We start from the raw sequence: 12,295 nt of genomic DNA on the forward strand, positions 1-12,295 counted from the left end.
TATTAAGGCCATTGACCAGTGTTATTTATGGTCACCTTCTTTACCCAGAAATGTCAACATTTCTTTGGAGTTTGAAAGCTAGTTATTTAGTTTTACCATTGTCATAGTATGTTAGAACGTAAAACCTCCCAAACATTTGATAAAGGCATCAGCATAAAACCACATCAAATGATCTGATTTCAGTTTCTTTGAGTTTTAGAACAATTATTGTTCTATTTTTATAAAACCTGCATAATCCAAAAGTATCACTCAAATAGATCCACTGGGAAAAAATGTCCCATAGAATATAGTATAAGGTCTTGTGACAAATAGTTACGGGTATAGAATGAGGAACAAAGTATAGAACAAATCAGTAAAAGTGAACACAAGAAAGCAGAAAAAAGAGAAATGGTAATAAGCCAAAAACAATAATTAATGTCATTGTTAACAGTCATTGTTTAAGCATAAGTACAACAGTAAAAATAGGCATCACAAACAACAGGAGATCCAAGGGGTAACGTTTATTCTTGCGGAGAGGAGAGCGGCATGTCAAGCCTGACATGCCAGTGTGAGGAGACTCTTAAGCCTTACAATGCTCCTCTGGGAAATATGATCCTCTCTGAAGAGACAAATTGCAAACAACAGGAGAGGACACATAATGAGGCTTACACAGTCTCATGACGTACTGTATTAGGCCTGTGAACTAAATGTACAAAGTAGAACCAACATTGGTAGTAAATCAACTTACACACATACCCATAACTGTCCACTACTGCTGGAATGATGGTAGCCCTGACGTGTGTTTCGCTGCAATACCTTCATCCAGGGGTCATAATCCATATATAAACTATTCCCACCCGGAATGATAATTAGAAGGATTATGTCACCAGGGCGCTTGTCTCCTTTCTCCATATCTAAATCAACATCTATCGAATCTTGTTTGAAATCCAGCACCACAATGGCTTTTTGAATGCATTTTTAATGCACAAATATAAAATCAAGCTCTTTCCTCTGGTCTGGCTTCACAGTGGTGTTACGCATGCACTGAAAGCAGGCAATCACTTATGATGCACATGCTCCACCACTTATGGTGCACTTACATTAAACAACTGTGATTTTAGACAGTGGAAAAAAGGCTTGCTTCTGCATACATATGCCTAGTTGGCCTAGTTGCAGAATTTCATTGATGCATAAGATATCAGATGGACTGTCAATCAAGCCATAGGATAAGTGGTTTAACTCATGGATACGCTGGACTCTTCTCAACTGTTCATTACCCAATGGATTTTTTTCACCTAATTAATGTACTAAGTATGAAAAATTTGGACAAAGATTGGCTAGGGACAGGAGGTTGTTTAGAAACTACTAAGGTTTGGAGGGGCACCATGTTTATTGCATCAGTATAGACTTTTGGGTGGTCAGATCCTGGTGATAGGCTCCCTGTCATGATTAGAACAAGGTTAATGTCCTGTTCTCTCAGGGTTAATGTTGTTAGCCTCTCTTTCAAGATGGGAGGGCTATTTACACTCGCTCCTAACCTGGTATCCTTGTCAGCTATAGGTTTTTCTGCAGTCTGTATGCTTGACCTATGAAGTGTGTGCTGGCTTGCTTAGTGTCTTGCTGTCACGTGCTTTATTCATTTTCCTGGATTATTGACCCCTGGCTTGGCTTCTGACTATTCCCTGACTCTCCCTGTTGGTATCTTGTAATCTCCTGGCTATGTCCTCTGCTTGTTCTACTATTCTTGTATGCTTGTTCCTTCTCTGTTTCCCGGCATCTGGCTCCACCCCCTGACCGCCTCCCACTCTGTCACATGATCTAAGGTCCTGTTGCTTTACCTGATCACTCTGTCACATGTGGAAGGTCCCGTTGGTGATCATGTTAGTTACCCGGTGTCTGGGCTAGCTCAGTTGCTGCTGGGTGCAGTTTCCCCTGCAGAATTAATACCCGGGTATCGTGACACTCCCATTAAATAAGATCACAGTGATGATAGGTAGAGGGCTGTAAAAAAATGGGTGCAGTTGAAAAATGGAGCGTTTTCCCATAGCACCCAAGGATTAATTTTTCAGAGGCCCTTCCGAAAATGAAAGAAGCAATTATTGTTGACTAAAAGTAACTACATTACTTTTTCCCTGAACAGCTCTTGATAAAACTTCCCTACTGCGCGCAAATATAAAATTATGCAAATAGTTGGTATTTGCATAGAGTAACGTTCATCTATGTGCTCTGCTGTGCAGCACAGGCAATGTGAAGACTGTACATCAATAGGCACATTGGATTTTCTAAGCCGGAAAAGAATTTCTACGTTAGTTGATGGCATGTAGACTATTTTGGGAAATCTTGAGCTGGTGGAAATGTAATTAAAGATATTGGCTTCTAGTGAACACGGGAAATGCTGTTTTTAAGGCATAATGCCCAAAAAATAATTCTTGCTTCAAACACTTGGCTGCTGGGATATGGAAGAAAAAATATGTTATTTTCAGACTAGAATCCCAAACGTCAGAACGCGATTTACACTTACTGCCACCCTCGATCTTTTTTTCAGTTTCTTTTTCCCATCTCTTAAAGTAACACTTTTTGTAAAGCTGTGTTATGTGTAATGCATGGGCTGCGCAGGATAGCTCATAATATATGGCCCCAGGTACTAGTTATAATTCTTGGAGCGTTGACTTATGGCCCATGTACCTGACCCAACAATGGCCGATTGGTGGTCTTGTTTCCACAGGCTATCGATAATATGATCGTTTTCTGTGTGCACAGAATATCATGTTATTTGGCAGCACATTACCTCTTTATATAGCTTGATGTACTGTCGATAACAATGGTTTTTCATCTCACAAGCTCAATTAGATGGGCTGAATTGGGAAGCAGCTTTCATACATACACTCACTCCTGATTATCGTCTCTTTTAAGTTAGCTCTATAGATGAAAGTTTATTAGTGAAATTTTGGGAAGGTCCCGGCTTTGCAGTTTAGCTCAGTTGGCGTGTATGGTCACTAAGCTGCAATACTAAACACAACCCATAGACAAGAGTGACGCAGATTAAAAAGAAATCAGTCTCGTTTACCTCATAAAGCCCCAAATTTTCTTAAATCCAATAGGCTACTGTAAAGGGAAAATTGGATCAGTAGCGACTAGGGATGTGCGGACCAGCGGAAGTTCAGGTTCTGTTTCCCAATCCTAACTTTGTTTCAAAGTTAGGTTCCCGAACAGTACCCAAAGTTCAACCACAATCCGAACCCTATTGAAAATAAAGGTTTCCTAAACTGGTAAAGTAAAAAAAAGTCTCTCTCTCCCTCTCTGTTTCTCTCTTATCCCTGAACTCCGAACATTCGTATGGACTTCTGGGGAAAGTCCGTGTTCGGCGTTTAGCATTAGACAGTAACTATCTGGAATGAATGCCGAACTGGTAAGTTTGGGCTCGTCCATCTGTTGTAGCGACCAATAAGATGATAGTTTAATTTTTTTGTCTAATTATAAATTGATGCTGATTGCTAATTTAATTTCCCTTACCAGGTTTGCATTGATGACATGTATCCTGTTAAAAATTATCAAGCCCATTCTGCGGGATTCCGATTTTTTAGGGCTTTAGAATATACCATGAATATTAGATCTGCAGATGCAGACGTTCAATCCCCAGCATCTCAGTCAATCAGCAAAGTGTCTATGCCTGGTACTCTAGTTCAGTCCTATTTATTGCAATGCGCTTCAGTACCAGGCACTGTCACCACCAACTGCAAAACAAAATAACCTCATATCTAATAATTGGATCCCTTCACAAATAAATACTACATACCGATAGAGAACTATAAAGACTCTGGATCATAGAGTAAAGTTAAAAAATCACAAACTTTATTGCACAGTATCTAAAATACATATAAAACACATACTGGTGAGACATAAATAGTAATCGGATCAAACAAACAGAAGCTCCAGTCTAAAGCGGACCCCTATTCACCATCACAAATTAGATGGCAGATAACCGTGACATGAAATGGCCATAGCAAATTGCTAACTCACTAGTACTGCCACTAAAATACTAGATCCCTAATACAACCATGACCACTACTATGTACAATACTGAAACATCTTATAATGAACCCCATTGTCAGCAGCTAAACCATAAACAGCAGCTGGGATAAGAAGTTACCTGTAGTCATGTTGAACCAGGGAGGGGGGGACCGTATCCGACTGGGCGCACCTCAACGCGCGTTTCACTGCAACAGCAGCTTCGTCAGGAGGTATAACACTGTATGCAGCAAACAATCAAAATAATCATTGCTTGTTAGAGTCAGAAGACCTAGAAGAACCCTTTAATTCAGGTTTTAAAACTTTATGTGGATCCATGTAGATCTCTACACTCTAGATCCCTGTAAACATCTTGGTGCAGCCCTGGTCCTGCATTCAGTTTGGTCCTCCATGACAACCAGAACAGGGTAGTTTTCACTTTTGTGTCCAGCATTTTTGGACCAGGGCATACTGGGGTCTATGTGTTTCAAGTCCACAAGGGCCCTTGATCATAGCTATGACTAAGGCCCTGTATGGGTTTGAAATGCGTTGGAAAAGTGTTATTTTTCATTTTTTCATTTTTGAGATTCTAGAGTTATCCAAAAAATCTTTTCTTTTATACTATTTTAATTGCGGATATTGGATTTATCTATTTTACTTTTTTCACATCCTGAGAAGCAGCACATACCCTTGCCTGTGCCCTGCACCGAACAAGCTATTTTTGTTACCTTGAAGTAGTGAGCTGAAGAACTTTGTCTTACTCTGACCTTATGACTAGAGTTGAGTGAATTTGTTCTGATTCGGTCGCCGAATCTGAATGTGCCATATTCGTGCCATGTTTGTTCCCTGTTCGTGCCGAATGTATTTTTGTTGATCGTTTCCAAACATATTCAGTAATTTCTGCTCCCATTGACTCTAATGATGTTCGGCTGTGTTTGAGGAATATTGCAAAAACAATATTCGCTGCCGATCGTATTCGGAACCGAATTTGAACAAATTCGCTCAACTCTACTTATGACACCTTGATGTAGTGGTGCAATGTGTTTCATGATGTTGCATGAAGCCTTGTGCATGGCGCCTCAGTCAACATTATGATATTGGGGGCCCGGTAAGCATGAGATGCACCCAGAATGACAGGTCATAGATTCCAGATTGAGAAAAGAAGACTGTCCTATTCCAGCTGGCCTAAGGCTAGACCAGATGCTGGACCAGGACAGAGTTAATATTGTTGCATCACTCCAGTTCCCCATTGTTATCCAGTACTTTAATGCCCTGGCCAAGGCAGAGTGATTAGCTGACACATCCCAAGGTATCTAGCACCCATGGCATATGACGACTCTGCCCCCAACCTTGCTCCTTAGAGCATCTACTGCTCTTATTCTCGTGTCTTCTCACGTAAGCTTGTGCTTTTGTGCGAAGAGCTGAGGATGCATTCATTAATTGATGCTCTTGTTAGCAACTCTAAATTCTGGCTCTCTACCATCTTCTATATTAGCTTTCTAATTTCCTAATAGAATGATTCTCTGTGTGTTTTGAGATGTGATTATTCAGGTTTACTCTCTGTATTTATATTTGGACTAACACAACAGTTCCCAGAAAGTGGGTGCCTCAAAAATTACATTAATACAGTATTAAAACTGCAAAATGCTTACCGCCATATGTAATATTTTAATGAGAAAAGAATCTGAGTCGTTGTTCCCGGCAGGACTAGAGTAATTTTGGTGGAGATAAAACAGCAACTTGTGTAACCCTAGCGGGATTATCGTCTAAACATTAAAACACATTACTGGAAGCATTCATGAGCTTCATCACTGTAATAAATGACTGACCTAGTAATATCAAAGATGATCAAAACTTAAACAGTATCTAGCATTTGCACCTTTGAACAGATTGCTTTTATTGCTCATTTACTTCCTAAATGCAAAATTAGGCAACTTTCTAAATAGTCTTCATTAAAAATTTCCACAGACCTTTATGTAGCTCAGTGCTTTGCAAAAATGTTACAGATTCATCACAGCTCTTGCTTCTGTTCCTCATAACTCTTTGTTTTCCCCTCCTTTCTCTGTGTTAGTGATAGTAGGAGGTAGAGGGTTATATACAGGTTTGCAGTGGAGAGGGGAGAAAGTATCTTGGAAGGCAGACAAAACAGGTTGTAGAAGAAGAGGAAATAAGTGCAGAATGCTGGTACACAAAAGCAAGTGAAGACTAGATACAGACATACCTCACATCCAGCCTACATTACTCAGAGAGACACATCCAGCCTATATTAATGAGACAAATCCAGCCTATACTACTGAGAGACACACCCAGCCTATATTACTGAGAGACACACCCAGCCTATATTACTGAGAGACATATCCAGCCTATATTACTGAGAGAGACACATCCTGCCTATATTACTGAGAGACACATCCATCCTATATTACTGAGAGAGGCACATCGAGCCTATATTACTGAGAGAGAAACATCCAGCCTATATTACTTAGAGAGACACATCCAGCCTGTTTTACTGAGAGGCACATCCAGCCTATATTACTGAGAGACACATCCAGCTTACATTACTGAGAGAGACACATCAGCCTATATTAATGAGAGACACATCCAGCCTATATTACTGAGAGAGACACATACAGCCTATATTACTGAGAGACACACATGCAGCCTATATTGATGAGAGACACACATCGAGCCTATATTACTGAGAGAGAAACATCCAGCCTATATTGATGAGTGAGACACATCCAGCCTATATTACTGAGACACACATCCAGCCTATATTACTGAGAGAGAAATATCCAGCCTATATTACTGAGAGAGAAACATCCAGCCTATATTACTTAGAGAGACACATTCAGCCTATTTTACTGAGAGAGGCACATCCAACCTATATTACTGAGAGAGACACATCCAGCTTACATTACTGAGAGAGACACATCCAGCCTATATTAATGAGAGAGACACATCCAGCCAATTTTATTGAGAGAGACACATCCAGCCTATATTACTGAGAGAGACACATGCAGCCTATATTGATGAGAGAGACACATCCAACCTATATTACTGAGACACACATCCAGCCTTTATTACTGAGAGAGGCACATCCAGCCTATATTAATGGGAGAGACACATCCAGCTTATATTACTGAGATGCACATCCAGCCTATATTAATGACAGAGACACATCCAGCCTATAATAATGAGAGAGACACATCCAGCCTATAATAATGAGAGAGACACATCCAGCCTATATTAATGAGGGAGACACATCCAGCCTATATTAATGACAGATACACATCCAGCCTATATTAATGACAGATACACATCCAGCCTATAATAATGAGAGAGACACATGCAGCCTTTATTACTGAGAGGGACACATCCAGCCTATATTACTGAGAGGGACACATCCAGCCTATATTACTGAGAGAGGCACTCCTACAATAGTTAAGACTGAAAGTTGGTTCAGGTTGCAAACTGCATATCAGAGGGTCTTAAAATGAATGAATGAAGATTGCCGACCAAAACTTAATGCAATTTTAGTAACTATAGGTAACCGCTAACATACTTTATTTAAAAAATAAAATGAAAACTCGCTTAAAAACCGTACCCCGATAGTTGTGGTGAATTACTAATATTCTAAATGTTCTCCCTTTATAAATGGTGAATACCAATGTTCAGTGTTGGGTTCACGATAATTTAACTTATGTATTAATGAATTAGAAGATAGGAGTAATATTGTTGTGTCTGTTTTTGCAGATGACACCAAATTACGTAGTTCAGTGCAGTCTATGGAGAATGTCCATAAGCTACAGGCTGACTTGGAGTTTGGACATATACAGTTAGGTCCATATATATTTGGACAGAGACAACATTTTTCTAATTTTGGTTATAGACATTACCACAATGAATTTTAAACAAAACAATTCAGATGCAGTTGAAGTTCAGACTTTCAGCTTTCATTTGAGGGTATCCACATTAAAATTGGATGAAGGGTTAAGGAGTTTCAGCTACTTAACATGTGCCACCCTGTTTTTAAAGGGACCAAACGTAATTGGACAATTGACTCCAAGGCTATTTCATGGACAGGTTTGGGCAATCCCTTCTTTATGTCATTGTCAATTAAACAGATAAAAGGCCTGGAGTTGATTTGAGGTGTGGTGCAGCATTTGGAAGGTTTTGCTGTGAAGTAAACATGCGGTCAAAGGAGCACTCCATGCATGTGAAACAAGCCATCCTTAAGCTGCGAAAACAGAAAAAAAAACATCCGAGAAATTGCTACAATATTAGGAGTGGCAAAATCTACAGTTTGGTACATCCTGAGAAAGAAAGAAAGCACTGGTGAACTCATCAATGCAAAAAGACCTGGACGCCCACGGAAGACAACGGTGGTGGATGATCGCAGAATAATCTCCATGGTGAAGAGAAACCCCTTCACAACAGCCAACCAAGTGACCAACACTCTCCAGGAGGTAGGCGTATCAATATCCAAATCTACCATAAAGAGAAGACTGCATGAAAGTAAATACAGAGGGTTCACTGCACGGTGCAGCCACTCATAAGCATCAAGAATCAAAAGGCTAGACTGGACTTTGCTAAAAAAATATCTAAAAAAGCCAGCACAGTTCTGGAAGAACATTCTTTGGACAGATGAAACCAAGATCAACCTCTACCAGAATGATGGCAAGAGAAAAGTATGGCGAAGGCGTGGTACAGCTCATGATCCAAAGCATACCACATCATCTGTAAAACACGGCGGAGGCAGTGTGATGGCTTGGGCATGCATGGCTGCCAGTGGCACTGGGTCACTAGTGTTTATTGATGATATGACACAGGACAGAAGCAGCCGAATGAATTCTGAGGTATTCAGAGCCGCCATACTGTGTGCTCAGATCCAGCCAAATGCAGCCAAACTGATTGGTCGTCGTTTCATACTACAGATGGACAATGACCCAAAACATAAAGCCAAAGCAACCCAGGAGTTAATTAAAGCAAAGAAGTGGAATATTCTTGAATGGCCAAGTCAGTCACCTGATCTCAGCCCAATTGAGCATGCATTTCACTTGTTAAAGACTAAACTTCAGACAGAAAGGCCACAAACAAACAGCAACTGAAAACCACTGCAGTGAAGGCCTGGCAGAGCATCAAAAGGGAGGAAACACAGCATCTGGTGATGTCCATGAGTTCAAGACTTCAGGCAGTCATTGCCAACAAAGGGTTTTTAACCAAGTACTAAAAATGAACATTTTATTTTAAATTATTTAATCTGTCCAATTACTTTTGGTCCCTTTAAAAACAGGGTGGCACATGTTAAGGAGCTGAAACTCCTAAACCCTTCATCCAATTTTAATGTGGATACCCTCAAATGAAAGCTGAAAGTCTGAACTTCAACTGCATCTGAATTGTTTTGTTTAAAATTCATTGTGGTAATGTCTATAACCAAAATTAGAAAAATGTTGTCTCTGTCCAAATATATATGGACCTAACTGTATTTGGCAGATGAGGTTCAATGTGGATAAATGTAAAATCATGCATCTAGGCACTAATAACCTGATAGCACAATATGTTTGGGGGGGAGCAAAACTAGGAGAATCACTTGTAAAGAAGGATCTGGGTGTTCTTTCTAGATATTAGATTACATAACAGCATGTAATGTCAATCAGCTGCTGCTAAAGTCAGCAGGATATTATCATATATTAAAATTGGCCTCAGACTCCCCTGGACAGTGCCAGTTCAATTGTGGAGGCACTGGAGTTAGAAAAGATACAAAAAAGGAATGAAAATAACATGGAAAATCTTATTTATAAGGAAATCTGTAAAGAATTTAATTTATTTTGCCTGGAAAAGAGATGTCTAGTTGGGGGAATGATAAACTTTCACATAAATAGCCTCCTCATCTTTAGTACTGTCCATCGACAAACGGGGTTATGCCTGATACTGCTGCTCAGCACCATTATATTAAAACTTATCCAATCCTTTAGATATTGCACAGATTAGGTAATACTGTTTGACTATTGGAATAAAGCAACTTATGGAGCTAATTTTGAGGTTTGGTTTTGTCCATCTGCTGTATATTAAATCCGAATCAGGATTTTAAATTGTTTTCTATAAGAAATGATTTATGACTGCGAAAAACCTCAAACATACATCTAAAATTGGAACGAAGCAGATCTATAATTCAGAAGTTGCCCTTACTATAAAATTCAAAGACTGCTGCTAAAAGCATTCCTTTTCTACCAAAAGCTTTCATAAGTTAAATCAGCCACTCGATAAAATCCGGAGGATGGCAAATTCGACACTGTGGCCCATACGCTAAAAGCTTCAACGTAGATTCATCGTGAACGTTCTTCTACAAATCCTGGTACCAGTCGTGTAGAAACACAAGTGATATTCTGCAAGTGACAGCAGATTATCTCATCCAGCATGGAAATACAAAACATTTTCTTGTTACACTGGAATTGAGTTAAACAGCGGGATCCTCAACGGGAAGTTAATGCGTCTTGAAAAAAAAAAAAATGAAGTCAACGAATCATTTTTAGCAAAGTCTCCAGGGAGGAAATTGTGATTTGTTTTCTTTGGTAGATATATTGTGCTCTTAGGCACTTGGCTTGTATTTGTTTATTTCGATATTTATTTTCATACATGGTAAAATATAGATTTTTATTGCATTACAGGGGACCCTGAAAATTAATTCAATTTTTGTATAGGACCTAATAAGTATTCACCACCATTATTTTTGTAATTCCTCCTGTGGAGTTATATACAGCTTATATGAGAATTATATTTCTCCATGGCTACAAGTTTGCCTTGCACAGCTTCTTGGTGCCGCCATGTTTACCTCTATTTATACCCTACTTGATGATAAGGTGTAAAATCTAGGTAGTCAAGAAGAAGGTACTCAAGGACGGAGTATGACCGGAAGATCAGTGTTTGCTCGTAGTCTGCAATTCACAGGAACTAGGTAGATTTTTCATCAAAACTGGTAACCTTAGAGGCTCATTGGACTTCATAGGAACTGTAGAAACAAAATTTTAATTTTTTTTTATTTTTTATATAAAACAGACCATCCAAAAAATAAACATAAAGAGGATCTGGTGTTATGGATGGCTTGAGGTGTACAACAATAGATGTCTTGCGGTGGTTGCACTAAAAAGACTGCAAATCCGCCCAGATACTACTAGATTGTCAGCGAAATTGACTCAGTTAACAAAAGATTATGATGACACGGTATGACCACAATATAAACAACAAGATCAGTAAGGAATCACAGTGGCTTAGTGGATAGCACTGCAGCACTGGAGTCCTGGGTTCTAATCCCACCTTGGACAACATCTGCAAGTAGTTTGTATGTTCTTCTCGTGTTTGCGTGGGTTTATTCCGGGCACTCCGGTTTCCTCCCACATTCCAAATACATACTGATAGGGAATTTAGATTGTGAGCCTCATTGAGGACAGTGATGATAATGTGTGCAAACTGTAAAGCGCTGCGGAATATGTTAGCGCTATATAAAAATAAAGATTATTAAAAATAGAGATTATTAAGGAATGATCGCAATGTATTCAGTGGAGAACCACGCGATGCATCGGCACATCTACAGTTGAGAAAGATGCAACATCAATAAAGAGAGAAACATGACAATGCAGTCGTATGTGGGTGTATGGTTGGTGTTGGTTCTGGCAACCTCATAGTCTTTTGAATGGAATCTGTCACTAGGTTTTTGCTATCTCATCTGAGTGCAGCATGATGTAGATTCCAGTGATGTATAGTGAATACCAAATAGTTGATTCCCTACCACTGTTCGTGGTCACCTGGCAGCTCAAAAATGGACCACAAATAGGCTTGACATCAGGTGTTGCTCTAGCCTTCACCCTTTAACCTATGTACAGGGATGGACTGTAGATTTACACAGGGGTCCCTGGGATGGGGCCACAGAGTTAGCTACTGTAAAGTGGCTCAAGTTGGCATCAAGGATAGTCAGGTAGTTGGGTCAGAACCAGGACTAACGGTAGTTACAAAATCATTAGGCAGGAGAAACGCCAATAAACTAGTTGAGGTCAGGAAACAGGAAAAATCAGAATGTAACAACAGATGTACAGAATACAGAACACAGGTAAACCAGGTAACACAAACATTGACTGGCAGTGGGAACTGATGCTCAGGTTTATTTAGTGAGAAGCCCCACCCAGTTCTGACAACAGGAAGAAATCCAAACTAACAGAGTTAACCCCAAAGCTTCTGGACTGGCCAGAGCCTAAAGTCCCAGGAATAAAATAGGATTGATGTTGTCAAGCATCACCCACAACAAAGACGT

General features: G+C 39.7%; 1 protein-coding gene across 1 annotated transcript in view; it reads left to right on the top strand.

The window, feature by feature from the left end:
* Positions 1–12,295, top strand: part of ADAMTS5 (ADAM metallopeptidase with thrombospondin type 1 motif 5) — a 112,378-nt gene that overhangs the window by 91,796 nt on the left and 8,287 nt on the right. The gene's annotated exons all lie outside the window — the stretch shown is intronic.

Source organism: Ranitomeya variabilis, chromosome 3 (genome assembly GCF_051348905.1).
Source record: "Ranitomeya variabilis isolate aRanVar5 chromosome 3, aRanVar5.hap1, whole genome shotgun sequence".
NCBI classification, from domain to species: Eukaryota; Metazoa; Chordata; class Amphibia; order Anura; family Dendrobatidae; genus Ranitomeya; species Ranitomeya variabilis.